Source organism: Rosa rugosa, chromosome 2 (genome assembly GCF_958449725.1).
Source record: "Rosa rugosa chromosome 2, drRosRugo1.1, whole genome shotgun sequence".
NCBI lineage: Eukaryota > Viridiplantae > Streptophyta > Magnoliopsida > Rosales > Rosaceae > Rosa > Rosa rugosa.
In genome coordinates this window covers 64,109,150-64,118,029 of record NC_084821.1, presented here as the reverse complement: position 1 = coordinate 64,118,029, position 8,880 = coordinate 64,109,150, and the positions used below count along the sequence as shown (strand labels likewise).

At 39.6% G+C, this 8,880-nt stretch overlaps 1 long non-coding RNA gene across 1 annotated transcript; it reads right to left on the bottom strand.

Moving 5' to 3' along the window:
* Positions 1-2,856: 2,856 nt before the first annotated feature.
* LOC133730540 (uncharacterized) lies at positions 2,857-3,559 on the bottom strand. The gene is made up of 2 exons (XR_009856659.1): positions 3,195-3,559; positions 2,857-3,105 (listed from the first exon to the last, which is right to left on the bottom strand). It is a non-coding gene; the product is annotated as an uncharacterized LOC133730540 (long non-coding RNA).
* Positions 3,560-8,880: the final 5,321 nt, after the last annotated feature.

The window sequence follows — 8,880 nt, the reverse complement described above, 5'->3', positions numbered from 1 at the left end:
TAAACCAAATTTCGGCACACTCATGAAATAATTCTCTGACTCTCCACCGCATATGTCCTAATCGTAAAATTGACCCGTTATGCCACCATAAATTCGATGTTAATCAGAGAGAGAGAGAGTGATGTCTCACTTTCTTTCACATGCAGGAGATCGACCTGAAAATTATGATTCATTTCTTCTGGGGATAAAGATTAAAGGGGGGAGCATATGTTATCCTGTGGAGGGAAAAAATGAGTTCGTGCATGTGTCTCTAATACGATCTTATGCAACAAAGTCGTAGGCTCGCAGCTTTACTCGGCAAGCCTTTTTACTTTGCTATGTGCTTATTTAAGAGCTTGATCTATCACGAGGATCTTGACTAAGATGAGATAGAAGCCTACGTACTAGAGCCTTCTAGTTTTCAACATGTAACGTGATCACCAAGTGATCGTAACATATACAAAAATAAAAAGAGAGACTAAATAATTAATTTCTCCATTTTAGGCTAGTTCCATATACTCCTATTTGATAGTCATTTGTTTTTGTCGGCGCAATCAATTTGGAGATTATAAGGTTTTACCAAACAAAAAATAATTGAGTTTTTCAAGCCCTATCCGACCATTGCCACTAGTCTACACCACTAACATGAGATGTAGAAGCCTACGTACTAGAGCCTTCTTTCTTTCCAAAAATAAAGAGAGAGAGACTAAATAATTTCTCCATTTTAGACTAGCTAGTTCCATATACGCCTATATGATAGCCATTTGTTTTTATGAGCGCAATCAATTTCGGAGATTATAAGGTTTTACCAAATACCAAACAAAAAATAATTGAGTTTTTCAAGCCCTACCTGATCATTGCCACTAGTCTACACCACTAATATGAGATGTAGAAGCCTATGTACTAGAGCCTTCTTTCCAACATGTAACATGATCGCCAAGTGATCGTAATATATGCAAAAATAAAGAGAGAGACTAAATAATTTCTCCATTTTAGACTAGCTAGTTCCATATAATCCTATATGATAGACATTCGTTTTTGTCGGCGCAATCAATTTCGTATATTATAAGGTTTTACCAAACAAAAAATAATTGAGTTTTTCAAGCCCTACCCGACCATTGCCACTAGTCTACACGACCCAAGATGGTGCCAAACACAAGTTCTAGGCGGAAAGAAAAGATACAGACCTGGACCTAAAATGAGGCCAGTGAGTCGGCTGTCTCTGGCCCGGTGTCTCATCGGGGCCTAATTTATTTTATGTAGGTATTTAAAAAAATTATTAAGTAAATAAAATGTAAGTCTTTTACTAAACAATAAGATTGGTTTAGTTGGCAAGTTGAATTCCTTTTTGTTATGTTACTCCTAGCTGCCTAGGTTCGAATCTCCTTTCTGTTGTGTATTTATTTTTCTTTTCAATTTTTTTTTGTATTTTTTTTCCTTTTCTATAAAAAATGTAGGCCCATTTTTATTTTTCGCCTCAAGCCTCAAAATCTCAAGTCCGGGCTCGAAAAGATAGAGAAGTTGAATTCGGAAGACCCGTACCCAATTACAACAAAGCACTCCGCCAACTGCATGCAACTCCATCTAAACCAAATTTCGGCACACTCATGAAATAATTCTCTGACTCTCCACCGCATATGTCCTAATCATAAAATTGACCTGTTCTGCCACCATAAATTCGATCTTAATGAGCGAGAGAGAGAGAGAGAGAGAGAGAGAGAGAGAGAGAGAGAGATGTCTTACTTTCTTTCACATGCAGGAGATCGACCTGAAAATTATGATTCATTTCTTCTGGGGATAAAGATTAAGGGAAAAATGCACCAACAGTGTCCGGACACTTTGAGGACTGTCAAAGTGATAGCTGGACTTTAAAACTTATCAATGTGATACTTGGACTTATATTTTCTAGTCAAAGTAGTACCTATGTCAACTTTCCGTCATGGTGCCGTCAATTCTGACCACGTGTGACGCATGTGAGGCTGAAAATAAGAGCAAAAAAACTTTTTCACTCCATCAAACCCTAAATGAATAAATTCAAAACTAAAAATAAAAACTTAATAAATTATTATATTGAACACAAGAGAAATTCTACAATGTGTTAACGTATGACATGCATACAATTGCCTTAAAGTGGTTAAATGAGTCCTCAAAATAGTAATATTAGTCCTCAAAGTGGTAACATGAGTCCTTAAAGTGGTAAATTTTCTTAGTTCTCACATGAGTCCTCAAGTGGTAAAATGAGTCCTTAAAGTGATAAAATGAGTCCTCAAAGTGGTAAAAATAGTTTATGTATGAGAAATATTAACATATCATAGCCTTACCCGTGAGATGTGCTTTGTGATGGTAGTGAAATTGTTTGTTGGATAGAGTGGTGAATCAAATTAATATAAATGCTCAAATGTAAACAAAACTACTCTAAAGTAATATAATTGATGAAGTTAGAAGTTGGATTGTCTACCACTAACCTCCATTGCAAGTATTGAAGTTCGAATACAAGTGATGCTATTCTAATTTCTCAATTACTCTCTTTGCATCCGGATAAGACTACAAAGGCTTAAACTCCTTTAATATTATCAATTCCAACTGGATAAGTCTAGAATTCACTACCTAAGAACTAATCCTATTACCAGTTAAGTCTCAATTCATTGTTCCTAGATGCATAAAACTTTGAGTTTAGATAATCATGCAAGCAAACCAATCCTAGATCTAGGTGATTTTAACTTACAACCTTCACATGCATATAGAGGATGCTATCATGCTATCAATGCTTACTATTAACTACTCGCTAAACATTTTTTCATGAGATGACAAACACAACACATTCAAATTAGTTAAGTTTGAATGAATGCATTCACTTCTTGAATTAGCATATGAAGATGAAAAATCACAAATAACATCAAATGTAAATTAAAACATCAATTCATACAAGTTTGGCTAGGGCTTTCAACCCTAGCCCCATGTTCATACATTTCTCCCATTCATGTTCAATGAACATTGTTCATCTTCTTAAACTTGACAAACCCATTTTGGAAGAGAAATGGAAGATTCCAAGCCTGCTCTGTTCTCCTCCCACTGCCGCTGGTACACCCCTCCAAGCCAGTAATGATGAATCTGGAACAATGGCCTCTGCCTCAACACAAAATATGAATTTCAATCACCCAACAAAAACCCAGAAAAAGAAAACCTTTTCAAGTTCATATTTGAAGCAGACAAACCTAAGCTGAAACCGTTGGTGGCATATGAAATTTCTTTAAAGGAGAAGCATTTCCATGTGGGTCTTGGAGAAAGCTCTATTGCTTCAACATTCTTGAGGCTTTCATTGCTCTCTTCAACATTACAGCACATACTTGGTGGGCTTGCAACTTCTTCCAAGCTTATGCCTTTTGAGTGAGAATAGCATTTTCAAGCTTTTACTCATCTCTCCCTCACTGGTGGTCGATGGACCCAAAATACCAATTCCTCCAACACTTAACCAAAACTCATAAATGAACACATAACCATATAGAACTTGAAGAGTAGATCATACCTCTTACCTCGGTCTTCGCCGATTGCGACCAAATTCACTGGAAATTGCAGAAAACCCGCCGGCAGCTCCGAAGCTTCCAAGCTTCGATTCTCTCTCCAAAGTTGACGATCTAAGAAGGAAACACCATATAATCCTTCACCTCACCGAGACGAAGCTATCACTACCAGTCTAGCCAGCAGTCGTGGTCGAAGTCGAAAAATCTGACTGGAAACCGCCATGCACAATCGAAACTTTCGAACCTCAGCCCGCCGTCATAGCTCTCCGTTTGAACCAAAAGGGACAAAGCCCCGCTTCACGCCACCGAATCGATTATGGGTAACTGATGATGAATGAGAGAGAAGAAGAATTTTTTTTAATTCTTCCTTTATTTTTCTTTCTTAATTATGAAATTAAATTAAAGTAATTATTTTATTCATATTAAATCATGGTTAAGATAAAAAAGTAATTTGAGGGCACATAAGTCGTTTAGCTCTCTTTTTCGACCTCACGTGCATCACACGTGGTCAACTTGACGGTGCCGTGATGGAAAGTTGACATAAGTCTACATTGACAAGAAAATATAAGTCTAGGTATCACATTGATAAGTTTTAAAGTCCAGGTATCACTTTGACAGTCCTCAAAGTGTCCAGACACTGTACGTGCATTTTTCCCAAATATTAAAGGGGGGAGCATATGTTATATATCCTGTGGAGGGACAAAATGAGTTGGTGCATGTGTCTCTGATACGATCTTATGCAACAAAGTCGCAGGCTTGTAGCTTTTCTCGGCAAGCCTTTTGACTTTGCTATATGCGTATTAAGAGCTTGATCTATCACGAGGATATTTACTAATATGAGATGCAGAAGCCTACGTACTAGAGCCTTCTAGTTTCCAACATGTAACGTGATCACCAAGTGATTGTAACATATGCAAAAATAAAAAGACTAAATAATTTCTCCATTTTAGGCTAGTTCCATATACTCCTATATGATAGCTAGTCATTTGTTTTTGTCAGTGCAATCAATTTCGGAGATTATAAGGTTTTACCAAACAAAAAATAATTGAGTTTTTCCAGCCATACCCGACCATTGCCACTAGTTTACACCACCCAAGATGGTGTCAAACACAAGTTCTAGGAAGAAAGAAAAGATAGAGAAGTTGAATTCAGAAGACCGGTACCCAATTACAACGAAGCACGTACTCCACCAACCTGCATGCAGCTCCTTCTAAACCAAGTTTCGGCACACTCATGAAATAATTCTCTGACTCTCCACCGCATATGTCCTAATCATAAAATTGACCCGTTCTACCACCATAAATTCGATGTTAATTTTGCATCAAGAAGATAGTGTAGACATGTATTTTAATGTTTAATACATATAATTTTAATATAAAAAAAGTCATGTACGTCCAAAAATATGTGGCATCGATACAACTCACAGCTTGTATAGAGGGGTATATATAGCTTGTTACATTCTATAATTAATATGGATTAAATACTTGTTACTCCTCGTACTTTTCCCTGAAAAACAGTTTAGTCCCTCGCCTTTTAAATTAAACTGGATAGTCCTTATTCTTTGCAAATCTCACACATCAGGTCCAAAATAATCCAAAATGACTATTATGCCCCTCATTTCCTATTTTTATTATTATTTTAATTTTTTTCTCTATTTTTTTAATTTTTCTCCTTTTTTTTTTATTTATATTTTCTCTCTCCCTCCTTCTCTCTCTCCCCTGACCTCTCGCTCCCTCTCTCTTCAGCACCAGCAGCGCTAGCAGTGGCTGATCCCACATTATCTCCCTCACCTCCTCCACCTACGGCCTACTCACCATCGACCCGCCACCGTCACCATCGCCCTCCCCTGGCCCGAGCTCGTGGCCAGCGATCTCTCTCTCTCTCTCTCTCCAAATCCCCAAATTTGAAAAACTCAAAACCTCCTCTCCCTGCTTCTGCAAAATCAAGCTCACCAACTCCCCCCACCAGTTCTTCGTCGTCCCTCTCATCGTCGACCACGACGCCGCCCGCTCCCACTCCCACTCCCTGAACGCCTGCTTCAACCTCACCAAACCCAAAATCGAAACCCTAGCCTCTCCATCTTGTTCTTCTTCAGTTCTTCTGTTCTTCGACTTCTTCCCTTCTTCGTTCTTCCCCCATTCAATAATCCAAAAAAATTGAGAACCCTCATTTAATCTAAAATACCAAATCGGCCAATCCCCGCAAACCCTCATTCAATCATCTCATTCATCTGAAATCCCAGCAAACCATAAACCTTCTATCTTCACTTCTTCCCCAATTCGAAAAGACGAAAACCCAGAAAACCATCCAATTAGTTCATCTCAAATACGAAATCAGCAAATCCCGAACCTCGCTCCTCATTCAATCTTCTGAAATCCCAAATCCCAAACCTCAATCCTCATTCAATCTTCTGAAATCCCAAATCCCAAACCTCCTATCAGCGCTCTACTGATAATGTTCTTGAGCTTTTCTGGGCTCCGAAGCCGACATAGCTTCCTGGGTCTTAGCGTTCGGGGTGGCGGTGTTGTCGGGGTGGCGGATCCATCTTGGCGCTCTACAACGAGTACGATCTCTCCGGCATCGAAGTCGTCGAGGAGGAGCTCGGCTGGGTCAGAGAGACCGGCGACAAGTTGCGCTGCGAGGCCATGAAGGCGTTGGAGCTAGGGATGGAGGGGTTGAATCATTGGGAGGTGGCCATCAGGTTGCAGGTGTTCTCCGGTGGTTGCAGAGGGAAGAAGAGAGAGGGAGCGAGAGGTCAGGGGAGAGAGAGAAGGAGGGAGAGAGAAAATATAAAAAAAAAAAATGGGGAGAAAAATTAAAAAAAATAGAGAAAAAAAAATTAAAATAATAATAAAAATAGGAAATGAGGGGCATAATAGTCATTTCGGATTATTTTGGACCTGTTGTATGAGATTTGCAAAGAATAAGGACTATCCAGTTTAATTTAAAAGGCGAGGGACTAAACTGTTTTTCAGGGCAAAGTACGAGGAGTAACAAGTATTTAATCCAATTAATATATATTTTCTTAATATTGAAAACCACTCAATGAATTCTTTATTGGTGTAAACCAAAATCAAAATCAAAATTTTGTTTCAAGCTACTAAACAAAAAAAATCCTCTCTTAAACAAATTAGAAGTCGTCATCCCTTTTCTCTCAAACTAGGGTTAGGGTTGGGGTTTCTTTGCTTTCTTCAACACAGCCATGAGTTCTGTTGATACTATGGCTGCTAGGCTAGCCTCCTCTCTTGCCATCGCCAAAGGGAAGAGATAGGTCGATCTGCGACCAACACAAGAGAAAGGGTTGAGGCAATCTGATGTTTTCTTGGTGGGGAAGCTCCTCACGGCCCGAGAATACAAGGGCAGATCCTTTCTGGGGATGTTTTGCAATGCCTGGCGGATCAATAGGTCTCTGCACGTGGAGAAGGCTGAGGGCCAGTGGGTTCTGTTCACGCTGTCGGACCTTGCACATCGAATCCGAATATGGCGAGGTGCACCGTGGGGATACAACCACGCCCGGGTGGCTCTGGCCTACTATGATGGTATTATGCCGGTGGAGAAAGTCCCCCTCATCATGGCGTTATACTAGATCACCCTACAAGGGATCCCTCTTGCCTTTCGCTCTGAACGAGTCATGACTATGATCGGGTACACCCTCGGTGACATTCAAGAGATTGATAAACCTGGTAAGCGTGCCGGAAAGCTCAGAATACGGGTCGAGATCCCCTTGAATCGACCTTTCCTGTTTAAGCACAGGTATTGGGTGGGGATGAGGTTGAGTTTTTGTGCAAATTTAGGTACGGCAAGTTGTTTGGTTGCTGTTCCAACTATGGTTTGGTGACTCACATTGGTTTGTCGTGTTCTGGCCGGACATTGGATGAGGATGACGCGGAGGCCGAGCGTACTGTGTTCGGATCATAGCCTTTGGTAGGGCTGGCAAATTCTACCGATCCAAACCAACCAACCGATTACCAGCCGAAACCAACAATGTTGGTAACCAACTTGTCGTTTACCGAGATATTGGTACGGTAGTACCGAACCAAACTCAAGATAATGGTACGGTACTGGTATTGATTTTCAGAAAAATACGGTATACCGTACCGTACCGTATATTATATATATTATTTATTTATTTAAATATATTTTATATCCATCGATCTGAGCCGTTGATCATTAATCAAATCTTATTATCACCGTCGATTAGACTTTGAACTCTCCAAACCCTAAAGGGATAGGCAGAAATATCACTTTGGTCATCGAACTATGGCTTGCTCGACACTTTGGTCATCCAACTTTTAAAAACTTCATTTTGGTCATCGAACTATATCATCGCATATCACTTTGGTCATTCCGTCTGTTTTCTCTGTTAACTCCAAGGGTATTTTGGAGATTTAAAGGTTTACTCGCCATTTTTATAACTTAATCCAACTTTTCCCGCCTAAACATAAAACTTCATCCAATTTTGCCAACTTTTCCCTCTTATAATTCCTCGATTTATTAAATCAATATTTTTCTTCCTCTTATATTCCCTCACTTTGAATCATTCTCTGACTCGATTATTTTTCTCTGTTGTATGCTTTGATTACTGATGATGAATGCATGAATAAAAGGAGGGAAAAGTTGGCAAAATTGGATGAAGTTTTATGTTTAGGCGGAGAAAATTGGATTAAGTTATAAAAATGGCGGGTAAAACATTTCATCTCCAAAATACCCCTGGAGATAACAGAGAAAACTAACGGAATGACCAAAGTGATATACAGACCCATAGTTCGATGACCAAAATGAAGTTTTTAAAAGTTGGATGACCAAAGTGTCGAACGACCCATAGTTCGATGACCAAAGTGATATTTCTCCCAAAGGGATAATACGACTACATATGTAATCCAGTTCCCACTCTTTCCCTCAGCCGCTCTTTCCCTCGAGGCCTCGAAGGCTCGAACCCAGAAATATCCGCCTCTCCGCCCTCTCTCTGCCACTCGTTTCGATTCAAACCCAGAAATCTCCGCCTCTCCGCCCTCTCGACCTCTCCTTTGAAGCTCTTTGCTGAGTCAAACCCAGAACTCTCCGCCTCTGGACCTCTCCTTTGAAGTTTGATTCATGTCCTACGGCGGTGAGTTTTCTGTTTGTTTAGTTTTAGCTAGAAGCACTTGGATTCTTGATTGAGTCATGAATCGAATGTTATTCATCAGTTTCTCTTTCTTTACCAATTTCAATTTCAGTTTCTCTTTCGATTGTGGCGTTGGATTTCTGCTCCTTCTGTTGCTTTGTTTGTATGATTTTGACTCGGATTTCTGAAAATCAAATATAATTTCTCGCATATGGATTTGGTGAGATTCGATCTGTAGGTCTGGGCACTCATTGGTTTATCTGATTCATATGGATT